The sequence below is a fragment of the Grus americana genome, chromosome 15 (assembly GCF_028858705.1).
Source record: "Grus americana isolate bGruAme1 chromosome 15, bGruAme1.mat, whole genome shotgun sequence".
NCBI lineage: Eukaryota > Metazoa > Chordata > Aves > Gruiformes > Gruidae > Grus > Grus americana.
In genome coordinates, this window is record NC_072866.1 from 4,227,450 (window position 1) to 4,244,452 (window position 17,003).

General features: G+C 35.6%; 1 protein-coding gene across 29 annotated transcripts in view; it reads left to right on the forward strand.

The window, feature by feature from the left end:
- RBFOX1 (RNA binding fox-1 homolog 1) overlaps positions 1 to 17,003 on the forward strand; it is a 907,584-nt gene that overhangs the window by 392,027 nt on the left and 498,554 nt on the right. The window lies entirely within an intron of this gene.

The window sequence follows — 17,003 nt, forward strand, 5'->3', positions numbered from 1 at the left end:
TAGGTGTTCATCCTTGAGCCTAGAGATTGCTGAGCTTCCTGATCTAACTGCATACTAAAAATGTCATCCATTAGGGTGGCAGGACATGCCTCAGATAACTCAGGTGAAAGATGATACCAGTTCCTCCAGAGTCTTAACCACACTTCTTGCATGATGGGGATGAGCTGAGTCTGTTCAGATAACACACTCCTTAGAAACTTCTGCTGGTTCCGTTGCATCTGAGCCCTTAATTGTCCAGCAGCCCACATGACAGCACAGCCACATAGTCTACAATGTGATAGAGGTGGTATTATGTGTCCTGACTGCTAATAGTTCTAGAATGCAAGTTACATTTGATCAGCTCAACAGTTTTATGTTGTTTTCTGAGACCAAAAAATTATTCTGAAGGTTCTGGAAAACGTTATGCTAGTATATAACCATAGAGAAATTTGACTTCGAAGCTGACCCTACTTTCATTTGGGGGAGAGGGAGGGTGTTGGACTCAGTGATCTGCAGAGATCTTTCTAATCAGAATTATTCTGTAGTTCTACATATGGCATTTTGAACAGCATGCATACATCATGTTTAATGTGAATTTTTAATAGTGTCTTTAAAAACTAACTTTGTCTCTTAATACAAATTCCAGTAGTCTGCAGCCGTTGTCCAATCCTACTTTGAAAAACAAATGCCTTAAATGTGTTTGAGCCTATGGGCTCATCTACCTAACCACAAGAGAATAAGATGCAAGAGATCCCTGGCCCGCAGGAACAAAGCTGTTTCTGGAGCACAGGTGCGTTAGGGCAGTGCTGTGCCTGAGATCATAAGCTGTACGGAGAGGTAGGGCTAATTAGGTTCAGGTGCAGTCTCATGTTAACTGAACAATTCTGTATTTAAGACACTGGCTACTGTCTCTTCATGATGCTATGTTATGTCAGGAGGATCATTCTAGCTAGAGGTGGATACCATATTGTCATTAGTATATGAGGAGCACAACTGATCTGAAGTAAGTGCTAGATGTCTTTCTCAGTTTTCTCCTGGAAGCTTTTCACATATTCTGAAAGCACTGTAACAGAACCGGAATAAATGAAAATATACAATTACACTGTACTGTTGGGGTTTTTTTCTGCTATTTGTACCCAAATTCAGTTAATCTTTGTATACTCTGGCTATGGCAGACCCTGCAGAGTTACAGTGTACTTTCATACTTAGATCACTGTTAATCCATAAAACCGCTAATGAGGTTGATCTTCTGGGGAAAAATCTAAATGTGAATTTTAGTAATGCTAATTCTATGCAAATAGGTATTATGATTATCTAATATTCTACAGTATGTTTGTGGTGCAACCTGACTTCCAAACTTTCTGTCTGATTTTGTACAGTTTTGATTGAGCTATCTCAGTGGCAAAAACTTGGCATAGGTGTTGTATAATGGTTTGGTTTTTTACTATCTGCACACAAGATTATGTATGAGAAGAAGTATGCAGCAAGTTCCAAGAGGTCTTAGATATTTTTATGAGTTAAAAAACAGAGATGTGTAGTAGGAAGTAAAAAGTTCTGAGTACTTTTCCCATTACTCAGCACAAGGAAAATCATTAACAGGAAATTTGTGATCTTTCTGAAATAACATCATTTACTTCAAAAGTTTCCCTGTCTTTGCAAACTAAACCCAGAATGTTTTGTATCTGTAACAGATGTGGCAAGAAATGCTGCATTTACACTTTGGTGCTGTGCTTTTGGAATGAAGCTTACATTGATGTGGAAGCAGAGACCATTCACCACCTAGGCAATTAACATTCTACTCAAGAGTTCACCTTGGTGTAACAGAAGGTTGAATTTTGATCTGTGTCTGTAACAATGTGATAAAGTGACTCAGTTTCCTCAAGGGTCTGTAGATATTATGTCCTACTAGCAGTAGTGAATTTTACCTGTAATGAATTGGAAAATGTTATCAAATAATTAGAGCTACAGGGTCAGAGAACAGAACGTTTGGCTGACAAGCACATAGATAAAATTTTGGTGAAATGTTAACAGTGATAAAAATGATTAATAACCATGTACACAAAGCTGGTTAAATATTTCTACTGCAAATACTTAATTCGAAAAATAAGTGTACAAATGGGCTATGAGCAATATGCAAAAACCATTTCAGACTGGATTCCTATTGTTATCTGGTTTATGTTTTGTATGTTTCCTCTAATTAGAGTCCATGCAGGGCACAGAACTACAGTGCTTGCCTTCCAGTTCTTTCCGTCTGTCACAAGATCGGGAACTTAAAAGGAAAAGGGTTCAGTTATCATTCAGGAGAATGTAGAGGAAAAGCTTTCAGTATTGTTCATTCCTTCAGTGTGGGATCTGGAGACAAATGTCTGCATCTGGATTCAACCCCGTTGATTGGGATCATTTGCATGGGCTTATAACAAGTTTGAGCCCCGATTTTAACATACATGTTCATATGTATAATGCCCTGATTTCCTTTGTAAATATATCAATGGTTAATACTGTTGGTGATTATTAGGCAGTGAGGAACAAAATCCAGTGTTCGTTGCTTTAGCTAAACATGTATCTCTAAAAATGCACAGCCATCCTAACTTTGAAGTTGCACTACCTGAATGAACTTAATTATGTTTGCTTAACATGAAACTTGAAATGTATTGAGGTATTTTCAGTTTTAAAACCTCAAAAAGATGGAGTTTTCATAACAAACTTCAGTTTGATTTGCAGTGTCTTTGTTGAGATGAGTTCATCCTGTTTACTGGTAGCAAACCCAGTCTTTTACACATGAACGTAGAACTTTCAAACATTAAGAACTTAGTAGCTTTGAAATGTTTCAGTAGTTTTGAGTGATTTCTCCGGTGCCTTGTTTGTGGACAGAAAATTAGTCTGATTTTCAAGTCAAAGTTTATAGATCATCTATCAATATCATCATCAGTAATGATACTTTTTTTCATTTGGTTGAAGGTATTTACGATTACGTCTTCTGACTCATTCATCTAATATTCTTCTGAAACTGATGCAATGATCATTAAACCAAGAGATTTCCCTTTACAATAACCAACAGGTAACGGCTGTTCTGAGCTGCAAGACAGTTGTACAATCTTTTAACTAGTTTTTATTTTGGCCTTCTTTCTAATTTGCTATAATATTGCAACATTAAAAAAATTCTCTAAACCCCAACTTCTGCATGAATAAATGAAAAAGATTTTGCACAGTCATGTTTCTGCACTGCTAGAAAATTCTCTTAAAAGGCATTATGTCTGTATGTATAAATATAATAGTGGGTTTGATAACACTGCAGCTACAACAAAGTCTCTGATTTACTCCTGACCTTAAAAATGAGTGATCCAATCACAGTATGATTCATTCCTTTTGGGTCTTGTGATCAATCAGGGTTTCAGAAGTAAATGTAACAAACAAAAAAGTGTCTTGTGTTTTCCCTTCGTTTGCATGAGACTATTTACTCTAAGTATGGTAAAAGTTACGTCCTATTCTCTCCTCAGTTTGGACATTGTGGTCAGCAAATTGTGCTCGTGTAAACTGTGAGTCTTTATCTTATATCCTTCTAATTAACTTCACAATACCCCAGTTGTGAAACTGCATAAGACATTCAGAAAAATGGAAGCATGCTTCTTATGTTCCAAATTTAACAGCTTATGAACCTGTCCCACAATTTCTGAGTGCAGTGTGACCATACCTTAATTTGGCCCTTAAGGGAATACCCAGTGTATTTCCAGTAAAATATATATAGGAGTTTAGATAATTAGGTTTTACACAAGTTGGCATGACTGTTCAGCATCTTCAGTGGAAATTAATTTCTCCTAGATATATAGCAATAGGAGTGAAATCAGTATATTACTTTATTTCTTTTAAAGATCATATATTTCATGAAATTGTATTTTTCACATGTGTTCTACTAAATTCACCACTGCATGTCTGCTGAGTATAGTGGAGTTACTACTAGTATACTTTAGACAGCAAATGAAAAAAAAAAAAAAAAAAAGGAAGATGGCAGAGATATAATTGAGAAAGCCCTAGTTTTGGACTGATATAATAGAAGCTGATTTTGGACTTGAAGTTTTATTGGTTTTGCGTGAGCTGGAAAACATGCTGCAGCTTGGGGAATTGATGTTTAAACTCTATTTTCAACCTGAGAGATGAGAAATATAGAATGCTATGGTCATATAGAAGCACTTCAATTGAATGTTTTGGGTTTTATTCTACACTGTATGTGCTGTGTTTATCATTACTGTTACCTACTTTTTCTATTTCAGAGGTTTTCTTTCTGATGTTATTTTGCTCATGTAGCTTTAATGGACAACAGCAAACTGTAACACTATTATAGTAATGTTTTTACAATCAATGCACCTTTTTCCCCCTGAAAATATGATGGAATATTAGAACATAGGCTTTGGTATTGTAAAAGCATGCTTTTTAACATCTGGTTTTCAATACTCTCTGATGAGTTCATACCCCTGTTCAGAGTAATCCTTGAAACTTTTGCTCCTACATGAGTGTTTCAGCTCTGAATATTGCATTCTGTTGAAACAGAAGTGCACATGGATCTCAAATTTCTGTTGTTCTTGGTCTACAGTGGGTTTGTGCACATCTCCTAATTCACAGTCTGCAGCCTCCTGAAGGGAGAACACCACCCCTTTTCTGTACATAGAAAGTAATTTACACTAGAAATCGTGTGCACCATCATATGCAGAAAAGCTAGCCTGAGCTGTTAATATTGTGAACAGTTGTGACAATACAAGTTATGAGTTGATTTCTGGTATGATTGTTTGGGCTGTCTCACAAAGAGCATCAGTTTAAGCCAAAGATGGTATGCATGGGGAAACAAATATAGCTGACGTTATGTTTTCAATACTGAAAATATTCAACAACTTTTCTTTTTGAATGAGAAAGGGTGTCCCAAGAATATTCAAAAGTCTATAAGGTGTGGTAACTGCCTATACCTTCATGTCTTTTACATCACCGAAATATGAATATAGGCATATTTCAGCCTGGTGTTATGGGTATTACTTAGGTATGATTGTTTTCAGTTTTCTCTTTTTTATTTTATGCATATATCAAGGAATGTTAATATATTTTATCTGTCACTAGTGAGGCACTCTGTAAATAACAGAACCATTTTTGTGCTAATCCAATCACTCATTTATAGTAGGTATATTAACAATTTCATTCTGGCGTGGGTGTTTGGTTTTGGTTGTGTTTTTTTTTAATGTGATAAAGCTTACACATGTAGAAATGAGACTAAGACCTCTAATTCCATTGCTCCTCCTTGGATAAATATAGCAGCCTGATTGATTAAACTGGCAAGCAATGCGATATCACTTACGAATCAACCTTCTATTTTGTTTCATTATTGTTAGTTTCAGGAATCTTCATAATGCATTTTTCTTAATCACAGTAAGTAAACCTACCTCTTAAATGGTCATAAAGCATAAGAAAGAAGAAATAAATAAGCAGCACAGTACACGAGCACCATGCAGTCACTCCTTGCAAAATGTCATCTAACTACCACAGGGAACTTACTGCTGTGAAGAACTAGGAGTTGACTAATAAGTCAGCATGTCTGTAAGACGATCAAAGCTTCTTGAAAAAGTCACCTGCAAAGTTGTCTTTTTTTATGTAGATTTTGTATATAGATTATTTAAAATTCAGCTGTAAATTATACTTCCACTAGATTTCACATACATTTCCCTACTACCACGCACACAAGAACAAATACTGCAAAGACAGAGACTGTGCCACACAGCTTGCAAGTTATTTTGTGCAGGATCATTTTTATTTTAATAACAATGTCTATTGGAAATTTACTATGCTACAGGAATAGCTTTATGTGAAATCTTGTGAATTTGGAATATTAATGTAAGATAAATTACTTTTAAATTGAATTTCTAGAATGCAATTGATTGTGTTTGCTGGGAAGAATAAGGAATTATCCACACTGTTATCTAAAACTTAGATATGCTGCTTCTGAGCAAGTCAGAGAATAATTTAGGAATATTTCTGATAAAGTGCAGTGTATTTCACATTGCCTTAGATTACCTGAGAAACAGAAAAGCAATGTTTTGGTAAAGAATATCTTTAAACCATCTTTTATAGGTAAGGAAAAGGTTGAATTTTCAATTTATTAAAAGAGAAGTATCAAAAACTTTCTACCGTCATCTCTGAGACTATTTTCTTCTTGAAATCTTTGCATATCTTTGAAAGACTTCTTTGTTGCAGGTTGTTGGTTTTTTTCTACAGCTAGCATAGATTTAAATTTGCTATATTCCTTAGAATGTTGCTCCAATGTATCTTACTGACCAGCATTTTCCAATGGTTATGAAAAACAAAAGGATCATAAGACATAAAAATGGATAGATGATTGGATTTTATTCTGGCATTCAACTTGTTAAGCTGTATTTGTCAACAGGGAAATCATTCTTGTGAATTTTGCAGTGGTAGACCTTAGTAACAGGTAAAATCCATGCAGGAGGGGCAAGAACAGTGGAAGGTCTCTTAGTTAACTTTATATTTTACAGTGAAACTACATTTGTTATTAGTTATGAGTAACTTGTAACCTAACATGGTGTTACTTGACAAAATAATTTTGTTTTGATTGCAAAGAAATCCACTACTTTCTGAATGCCAAGTTAACAATGAATATCTTGCTTATGAAGCAGAAATTTACTTCATCTAATGAGTGAAGAAAGAATCTCAAATGAACACAATAAACAGGATTTTCTGAAAAAAAAAGCAACACAGTTGGATTTGATTTGAAAAGAGCAATAGCAGGCATATGTCATGTGTCATTATAGGAGAGAACTGGCGACAGTATTATTCATTATGTGGTTTCAGAGTGCCCTAAATTGGAGTATAAGATTATTGGAAGTGGATGATTTCCCCAGATTACTGCTTAATAGTGACTAAAGGGCCCACATTACTCATATTTGCAATGAAAATAGTGCCAAAAAACAGCAATAGTTGACTGGAATGAAATGTGGAGCCCTCAGGGTTTTAGCTTGAGATGCAACTTAATTGTGTGTCTCTTGCTTAATACAAATGTCCCTGAGTCTCTGAGGCTGGTGTGCTTTCAGCACTTGCAAATTGATCCAGCAGTTTTCAAAGTATTTACTGTTTTTTTTTCCTTCACTGCTTTCTAAACAAATTATTATAATGACTTCGCAGACTAAAGTAGGTTTCCCTGTTTCTGACTGTTTATCATTACCAAATGCTGTATTCTTTCAGCTTCCTGTCAGCTTTTGTTTATTTCCTTTATCTGCTTAATCTTCTCTAATGGCATGGTTGCAAGAGGGTTAGGGTCTGAGTTGTTGTGAATGGAACCTTCCTTTGCACTTCTAGAAAAATGGACATATAAGAATGACCCAACTGGGACTTTTGCTGTAATACAACTGATGTGTTGGTTGCTCTTTTGAATGAAATATAAGTGTTGTGAATTACTTTTAAAGAAAAGCAATTAATATTTTCAAGCAGATTTATTAAAGCACTTTTAGGAAGAATTTAAACTGTGGAATTTCTTATACTTTTAGGGGCATATGTTAACCCTACTTGGATAATTTTTTTGCTAAATTGTTTGTAGGGCATGCATAGAAAATTCTTGTAGAACAACTAAATTAGAAACTACCTGAAATTTACACAAGTTTGACCAAAAAAATCATGTTGCATTTCTTTCATAGTATTTAGAATTTGTCTCTGCCACATCCCATGAGGTGAGGTAAAAATATTCCATTACTGTGAAAGAAAATTATTTTGTTGTGTGAAGGTGCTGGACTGAAGTGCAGAAGAATGAGTTTTAATTTGGTGCTATGTTGAATTTCTGGTATGCCAAACCCAGACAAGACTTCTAACTGCTGTGCTTCTATTCCCTGCTCATAAAATGGAAACAAAAGTACTTTCTATTTGCCTATTGAAAATGTCAAGTGTAAGTAGCAAAGACTAACTTTTACATAGAAATGCCTTGGGAAACGACCTCAAGAAGTCATCCTGTCCATCTCCTTTAAAAAGCAAGGCATGGAACTAAGGTATTTAAATGTTCTATTACAAATAGGGAGATGAGCAATGGAAGAAATTATTAGAATCAGACTGATTTGGGTTGGAAGGGACCTCAAAGCCCATCCAGTTCCAACCCCCTGCCATGGGCAGGGACACCCTCCACTAGCCCAGGTTGCCCAAAGCCCCATCCAACCTGGCCTTGAACACTGCCAGGGAGCCAGGGGCAGCCCCAGCTTCTCTGGGCGACCTGTGCCAGGGCCTCAGCACCCTCACAGGGAAGAATTTCTAACATCTAATCTCAATCTCCCCTCCTTCAGCTGAAGGCCATTCCCCCTTGTCCTGTTACTCCATGCCCTTGTAAACAGCCCCTCTCCAGCTTTTCTGTAGCCCCTTTAGGTACTGGAAGGCTGCTATAAGGATCTATATTATTCCTATATTGTAGTCTGTCTGGCAAAGATCATAATTTTTACCTTACCTGCAATACCTCATAAATTTGAATAAGGTATAAAAGAAACACCAGATTCTGAAAGTTATGCTTAGTCCTTGAATTCAGAGGGATCACTTAAGTCTTTTTGGGTCAATGTGGTTCACTCAGAAAGTAGGTAGGATTAATTGGTAGAATCTATAAATAGTAGCTGATTAAAAAACAGATTTTAAATATGTATTCAAAATAAACTGAACTGTTACACTGAGTTTTACTGATCCCTGAGTAGTACATCTCTTAATGTTATCTCGTGGATGTATTGTTCAAAGAGAAAATTACTGATGAGGATTTTTAATTGTTATTATTTTCTTTAGCTTGGAAGATTAACTAGCCATTTTATAGTGCTCAGCAAAATTTCCAGTGAACATTTATAACTTTTGTAGTTTGACCTTTTTTAATATTTGTTAGAGACATTGCTGTCTGAATTCAGCCACTTATACAAATGAAATTATTTATTATGCTGGATTAATTGCAAATTTCTACCTTTCAGAAATTACTTGTGCAGTTCATATTTCTGCAATACAATAAAATATTAACTGTGCAACAAGAAGCATGATACCGGGGAATCCCTGAGATGTTATGCAATTAATACAAAGGATGAATATCAGTAAATGTGTCAGGGTGATTTGATATGATCATTTTTAATATATGGGAGAAATTCAGGATGAAGAATAAAATTGATCTAGTTCATGCTAAAGTGAGAAATCAAAATTTGGAAACAAAATTTTTCTAAAAGGAGAAAACCTGTATGAAAATTACAAATGACATTGAAAAAGCAGAAGGAAATTCTTTTCGTAATAGTTAAGGCACACACACGTGAATGATCACATAATAAGAAAATAAATTTTTGAGATCAGTTATTAGGGGGTGAAAGCTACATTCCATTGTTCTGTGTAAAACCCCACTGAAATTATATTCCTTCCATTTCCATATAGCAAACGTTCATTTTTTTTCAAGGTGAAGTTTTTTTCCCCTGTATAGTCCAATATCATTCCTCTACCTCTTGGGGAAAGAAAGGATGTCTTTGGTTATATTATGTTTTCTTTAAATCAAAAAATACTTTCACTGTGTCATATTACAGGTGAACAAGTGGGAAAACCTTGTTCTTCACGAGGGGTTTAGCAGATTCAAGGCTTGGTCTGACAGAGCTTGCGTAATGTCATTACCTGCCATATGGGACGTGTTCAGGAGAAGATGACTTCTGTTGTGTTCTGACCTTACAGGTTAGACTAGCTGGTTGTGAGAGACTTTTACTGGCCTTGAAATCTCTGGATCTGACTCCCTCCCTTCAGTCCTTGCTTTCACTGGCTCTGGGGAACGGTGCAGTGCTCTGTGTCCTGAGAATACTTGCAGCTCTGCATTAAGACAACATTTTTCAAAGTATACACAAAGAATATGTATCTCCAGCTCTCCTAAGACAAAATGTATTTCTCTATTGCATTTGCTTCAGTAAGGGCAAGGGGGTTTGTTGCTTTTTATTCTCTCTGAAGCATCAAAGAATAGACCCAGCTAGAAACAGATGAGCATGAAAATACCTCGGGTGTCTAGCTGCTATATCTTGTTCATGTGCCAGTGTTAGTAACAGTTGACCAAATACAGGAGGGGAATGGTTTGGGGGGTTTTTTTTCCAGATCATCTGGGACCTTTATTTTTTTCTTTGGGCCTTGACTGCAGCAAAGAAAATAGTTTGTCCTTTGGTATCAGCTGAAAGTGTATCATATAATCAACTCCCTGCCATTTGGGGAATGGTGTTTGTTATGTGCCCTGCTAGGGTATCTGCCTTTTTACTTTCTTCCACCTCTTCTCCTGCTCTCTCTAAGGTATATTGGGACTGATTCAATGGCCTGTAGACTGGATGTCACACCAGATGATTTGGTCCCTTCTCTCTTTTGATTTCTGTGAAAGCTCTGAAGTACAGGTGTTCTAAATCTGACTCTGCTAGTTAGTGACTGTCACAAATATCACTTATGTGCTTTGTGCCTCAGTAGTCCCATCTGGAAAACCTGGATATTATTTAGCAGCTTCAGACATCATCCACAGTAAATATTTTGAAAAAAATTTGAAAGTTTAATCTAATTAAAATACTTGTCTCAAGAAAACAAACAATTTGGACTTGATCTTCCACATATTAGAGCAAGACTGGAACTCAGACCAGATATTAATTGCTATTCAAACGTTACACATTTTTTGCTGAGTGATTAGATACCATTAATCTGTACAGTTGCACAGTTGGTTGTCTTATCCTTGAAATATTCTTCTGTTACTTCTTTTCAAGGCCAAAAGATGTGGTGCTTTTACCTGTTACAGATTCTATAAGCTTCACGCTCTTAATGTTCATATCTATTAAATACTGTGTGCCAAAATGCAAAGTATGCAGGGGAATACTAATTAAAATTACTGTATTTATTTCTCTCTGAGGAAAAGTATCAGCATAGTATAATAGTATGTTTCAGGGCTAGGGATCTTGGAATTCACATTCATGATAACAGCAATCTACTTTGTGCTAAAGATAATAGGAAACAGTACTTTGCTAGGAGCAATGTCTTTCATGTCTATTCTGTTGTGTGGAGCCAAAGCCTAAGGCAGTTAGATAACATATATTAATAGGGACAAAGCTTTTATAATATTCAAGGAGTAAATATTCACCACTTCTGCGTTAATCCAGAAACAGAGCACCGTGATTGTGGGATATAAAACCAAATGGGGAAGTATCTGCTTCTCTGTAGATGGAATCTTTGAAAATAGAAATGACTAGACAGCGTCAAATAGGCAAGCCAGCAATGCAGTGTGTGCATGGAGCTGTGCAAAGTCAAGTTCATCTCTTTTCTTCTTCTCGTACTACCTGCACCTCTGTAAAACCGCAATTGCATATTTCTCTGGAAAGTATCTGTACTTTCCTTCTGTTTTCCACAAAAGAATAGTTAATCTGTATTTCAGGTTCATAGTAGGAGGTTTCTGCTTAGTCATTGCATAACCTTTGCATGCACAATATTCTCAATGCTTGTTTATTCTGTTGGCTAAAAAATAAACCTTTTCAAACAACTAGAAACTTGCATTCTTTCCCTAATACTATATCCCTCTCATTATTGTCGACGTTCATCAGTATATCACTTTACTGAAGTAATGAGCTTGGTTTGTCATAAAAGGAGATACATCTCTGAAGAGGTTTATTTTCATTTCACAGAGCTGCACCACTGTACATTTAGTGTAGTTGTAAGCTAAATGCTTCATCATTTAATTATGTCACCATTAACAGCCACTTATGATAAGAAAAACTTTCTGTGAGTTTTACTCCACCTGAAAAGTACAGTATACACTGATAGGCTCTTGCTCTCACACTGTCACCATAGCATATAAATGGTGCTTTTTATGTCAGGGCATGGGAGATGGGCCAGCTGAAAGGAAAGCAGCTGTTTTGCTGAAGCACATAGACTGAAATCATGTCCTAATGATGTTTAGTTAAGCTCTGATAATGATCTTGATGTGATCTATTGTGGCCACTGTATTGGTTTGAATGTTTTATTATTTGTAGAACAGCTCAAATCTAATTCTTAGTTGAAATTTAACGTGATCTTACATAATCAAATGTACTGTTTGAAGTAGCGTTCATTTGCGTGTCTGTATGCATTTGGTGCAGAGCTATGCCCACTGATGGTAACAAAATGTTTGCTAAAAGTTTTGGGAATGTATTTTAGCAATATGTAATATCTATTTACATGGTTTAATGCAGTTGCACATAAAATATGTGTTTTTTATTTACGAAATTTCTTGAGTATTTTTGAATGAGGCTTTGTCTAGAAAATTGCAATCCCAGATGCTTCTCTGTTCTCTAAGAAAATGTTCATTTGAAAGAGAATGTGAAGTAGTTCCAAATGAAAGGATTTTAAGTAATCATTCTAAATAGTCCACACAGCTGAAGCCCTGAGATGATGTCTTTCCCTCCTCAGCAAACTGCCTACTCGTGTTAAGCACCCCAATCAAAAGCCTCAGTATTGCACAGATTGAGGTGACAGATGTGATACTACCAACGCTTTTCTTTTTAGGGCTAAAGTTGCTGTCACTTTAAATGGCCAGAGTTATTAAAACCAACAGATCTTTCTATTTTTCATCCACAACAGATAATTTTACACATAATTTTTAAGGACTTTAAAAATGTTATAAACGTACCGAGAAAAATATCTTAAATTTTTGAAATATTAGCAGATAGGCTATAATCAACACGAAACTGGCTTTGTATTGTATAAGAAAATGTTTACTTTTATTTGTAACTTCTCTTTATTGTTTCATTTAAGGGACTGTAAAAAGACCGTATAGATATAAAGAAATATTCAAGTGCAGTTAAAAAGACCTTTTTGGAGAATACAGTTCTGGAGAGCAACCCTGTACAGCTTTCAGGGTGAAAACAGCTTTTTTCATTCAAGAAATTCTGCTGAAGTGGGTTTATGTCTAGTGTTCTATTTAATGTTTCTATACTATTTTAAAGCTACATGAAAACCTGCAGAATCAGAGACGGTGATTGTAAAATGAAGTACCAGTAACCTTTCAAAAATATGTACGGAGCATGATACAGTTTTTGAAATCCATCTCAATTACACTGAGCACAAAGTAGATGTGTTCAGCTGTCAAGCTCATAATGCTTTTTTTTTTTTTGCATAAATAATAACTAATAGCAGCATGACATGTGGGGGGGTACCAGTATTTTAAAATCAAGTCTGTTTTTTGTATGAGTTCATTTGTGTGAAATATGAAGAATAATTTTTGAAAGATGATGGTAAAAAAGGTCCTTCCCTGTGGAAAGAATATAAAGTGAAATTCTCCCTCACGATATACTTGCAGAAGTGTGTATTAGGTTATACTGGAAGTACAGACGGGAGGACTCTGGGTAGCTGTTAAATCCCAGCATAGTCAAACATCCATTCAGATAAACAGTTCTTTAGGAGTTCCTTTTACTTTTCATTTAGGGGGATTTTAATAAAAATTGACTTTGAACTCCAAAAAGATGGTTTTGGTCTGAAGCAGAAAACTGGTGAGAACATGGTTCTTATATGAACTGATCAAAATAGTTGAGTGTTAGCTCTTCCTGTTCCGATTTTCTTACTACCCATTTTACTGAGGTGCGGTTCTCTAGGACTGGTATTACATTTTGAAAAGTCTGAGTAGGACAGATACAAAAATAGTATTTCTTTGCAAATTAAACAATTAATCAAAATGGAGAAATGTAGAGAGAAAATTCATTAAGGATTCCCAAACATCTCACCGAAAATGTAACTATGAAGATATCAAAATCATATTTACAATTAACACTTAAATAGCTCTGACCCCAAATCTTTTGCAAAAGTCACTGCAGTTATTATGCTTATATTCAGTTCAGTCATAACAATCAGTGCAATATATATGTTTGTTTATAGGATATATCCTGTATAGCAGAAGTATTCAAGAGAAGAAATTCGAGAAGTGTTCCAAATGAGGCAGCTGGTTTTTTAGCCCTGGCTCGTAACATTTTTAATTTCCAGCTTTGCTATTGGATATCAACGTGACTTTCATCATTTCATCTTGTGTAGTGTCAGGAGTAGGTGTCAGTGAGACATCCTGTAAGATGCAGTAAGAAATTCTGATGAGAAAACATGGAAAATTTAAAAGCCAGATACTGTTTTATGGTCTACATTTTAATGTGAAAAGGAGAAGCCCGTAGCGTGTATGTTTCTAACTCTGCTTTTGCCTGACTGCTCTGCCAGTATCAAAGCCTTAAAACCCTGCAATAATTTTATTCTATTTTCTACTCTGTTCACTATAAGACTAAAAGGGTTTTAATTAGACCTACTTCACAAGCTGTACTGAGACCATCAGCAGTGCCTGTACATGAAATGAAAAAATAAATGAAGCAAAAAGATGCTCTAGTTTCAGGCACGTTTTATTGGAGTTGACAATGTTAACTTATTTAGTAGGAAAGAAGTACTCTTTTCAGTGCTTGAATTACCAGAGGAATTCTGTGGTCTGTGGCATATAGAAGGTTGCATTAGAATACCATAAAATGTCTGTCTTACCTTTTAAAATTTTTATTAAGAGCTATTCCTTTTCTCATTCAGGTTGGAATAATAGATGCCATTTAGAGCAACGTTATCAGCATGGCATTCACAAACCTATGCACCATCATGTAGTATTAATTTGTTCAACTTATTTTCTGGCTTTTCAGAGGGAACAATAGTGTTCTTTTAAAAATAATTTGAATTTTTCAACTATTAATAAATCTGGTTAAAATACATTTAAATACCCAGATCTAGTGAGAATTGGGTATATGGCTGTAATGTAGTAAATAGAAGAACAACTGCGGTCATTACAGCTCTGAAATATTTTGTACAAATCTATTGGGCCTCATTTTGTAATTCACTAATTTGACTTCAAATTCTATTTGATGTTGTTCCTTCAGCACCCCCTACTTAAATTAACAGTACTGAAATTGTAACCTAATAGATCTATCTTTCACCCACACTTTGATTTCTCAGAAACTATTAAAAATGAAACATTTATTATTTATCAAAACATTATTGTGTATTTTCTCTGATCAGTAGGCAAAACTGTATGGTATTAGTAAAATTTAGAGAAAGACAGTTGAGGTTTTCCTCAAGTCATCATTTCCTAGCACTTAGTATTTGCATAAATCTTTGTTTAGAGCCAAGCAAACTTTTAAAATTTATTTTAACTTTATTCTTATCCTCAGTGTAACTATTAAATGGCCTGTTTTACTTGCCGAGCAGGTTAAGAGAGGCTACTGTATGTAACCCATGGACTGAGGCACACAGTGGCCTAAAAATAGGGAATAACATGAGACTAAATTTGAATTTGCTCATTCCCATTTGCAGTATCTTAACTGACAAACTGTTTCCTATTCATTTTAATGGGACTAGTGATGGATCATGTTATAGCATAAGGAGACGTACTGGATAGTTCTGTAGGTCTAAGAGGGATGTCATATTTGTCACAGATCATATGGTGAGTTATAAATTATACCTGCTGTCTTTTGTGCTCGGTAATCCCATTATAGCCAAGGAGTATGCAATATGAAAGAGAGCAGATGGTTCTGTCTCTGCTGCGTTCCGAGTGTCTGTCCTGGCTGTACTGCTAGAGACACATTGAATAGGTGCATTTCTCTGCTGTTCTTCATTTCTGCACGGGTCTCGACGGTTGTTCATCTGAGAGCAAAATCTGTGATCATTATGTGAAGCAGAATTTTACAGTGTCTGGTTCCGTAATGCAGGGGTTTTTTTTTATTGGACTTACTTTTTGAAGTTCTCATACGGTCTAATCTAGTGCACGTTCACTGGTCAAAACTTAAAAAATGTATTTTGCTTCCTTCTTTCTTCCTCCCTCCCTCCTTCCCTCCTCTGAATCAGACGGGTGTTATGTTACTTGTTCGCTCCAGGGTACACTTGGTTAAACTGGTTTTTGCTTAGGAAGCTTAGCTTGATTCTTCTCCTAAGATTACAGTTATTAACCATTGATTATGTTTTCTTTCATTTAGCTCATTCTTCCCCAGAAAGTAATATGCTAAGATTCCCCTCAAACCTTCTGAAGTTTTTATCCCTCAAACTTTCTGAAGTTTTTATCCCTATCAGTTATTGTAATCTAATATTTAAGCTAAGAATCTTATAGCTATTGCAAGACATTTCACACATACTCTTTCCAAGTAGAATATTGTGTGGGTAGTGTAATATTTTATGGCAGTTAATAGGTTTTGCCTTTTTAGAGCAGAAGAGGGGGAAGCGTCCAAGGACTTTATTTCAAGCATTGTTTGCTTTTATTGGGGCAAGCAACTAAATAAATTAATTTAGCTATTGAAAGAAGCTATGGTTTAATTTGTGGTGGTTTGTTCCCCCATCTCTAATCATCTCCCAATCCCTGAACAGGTATGATTTGCCTTCATGCTTAGGATGACTGGCATTGGTAACCTCTGTTTAATCCTGGCGTTTCAGGTGTCTCCTAGTGTCTTAAGACAAGAACAATTTTTTCTTGGGAGAAAAGGTTCGCAGCCCTCAACTTGATATTTCACAACAACTGATGTAGGAAAGAGTGGACTATACATATTTTATTTCTTTTCTTTTTTTATGCTATGCAACTTATTGGAAAACACGTTAAAGAGTATGAGTCTCCTTGTGGGATGGGATACAATGAAATATTGGTTTATGCATGGAAGTTCAGAATTGTTACAGTAAAGCAGAGACCCCAAGGTCAGATAGTGGCGGAATATGAATGTTTTGCTAATTTGATTACTAAGATTCGAATTATTAGTATCTCCTGGCTCTGGATGAGTACTTCCTGGCTTTTAAAATTCATATACTAACTTGTACAATTCGTCATTTCTTGTGGAGTGCTTTATGCTAGTACAATAAGATATGTTTACACCCACGATTGAAGGAATATACAGGCAAATACTTGGTGACTTGGAGCAGGGCAGTGTTCATATGGTTCTGTCAGCATCTGTAGAGTGGTTTATTTTTTTTAATGCAGATAAAGGTGCAGCACAGTAATTATAGAACTTTGA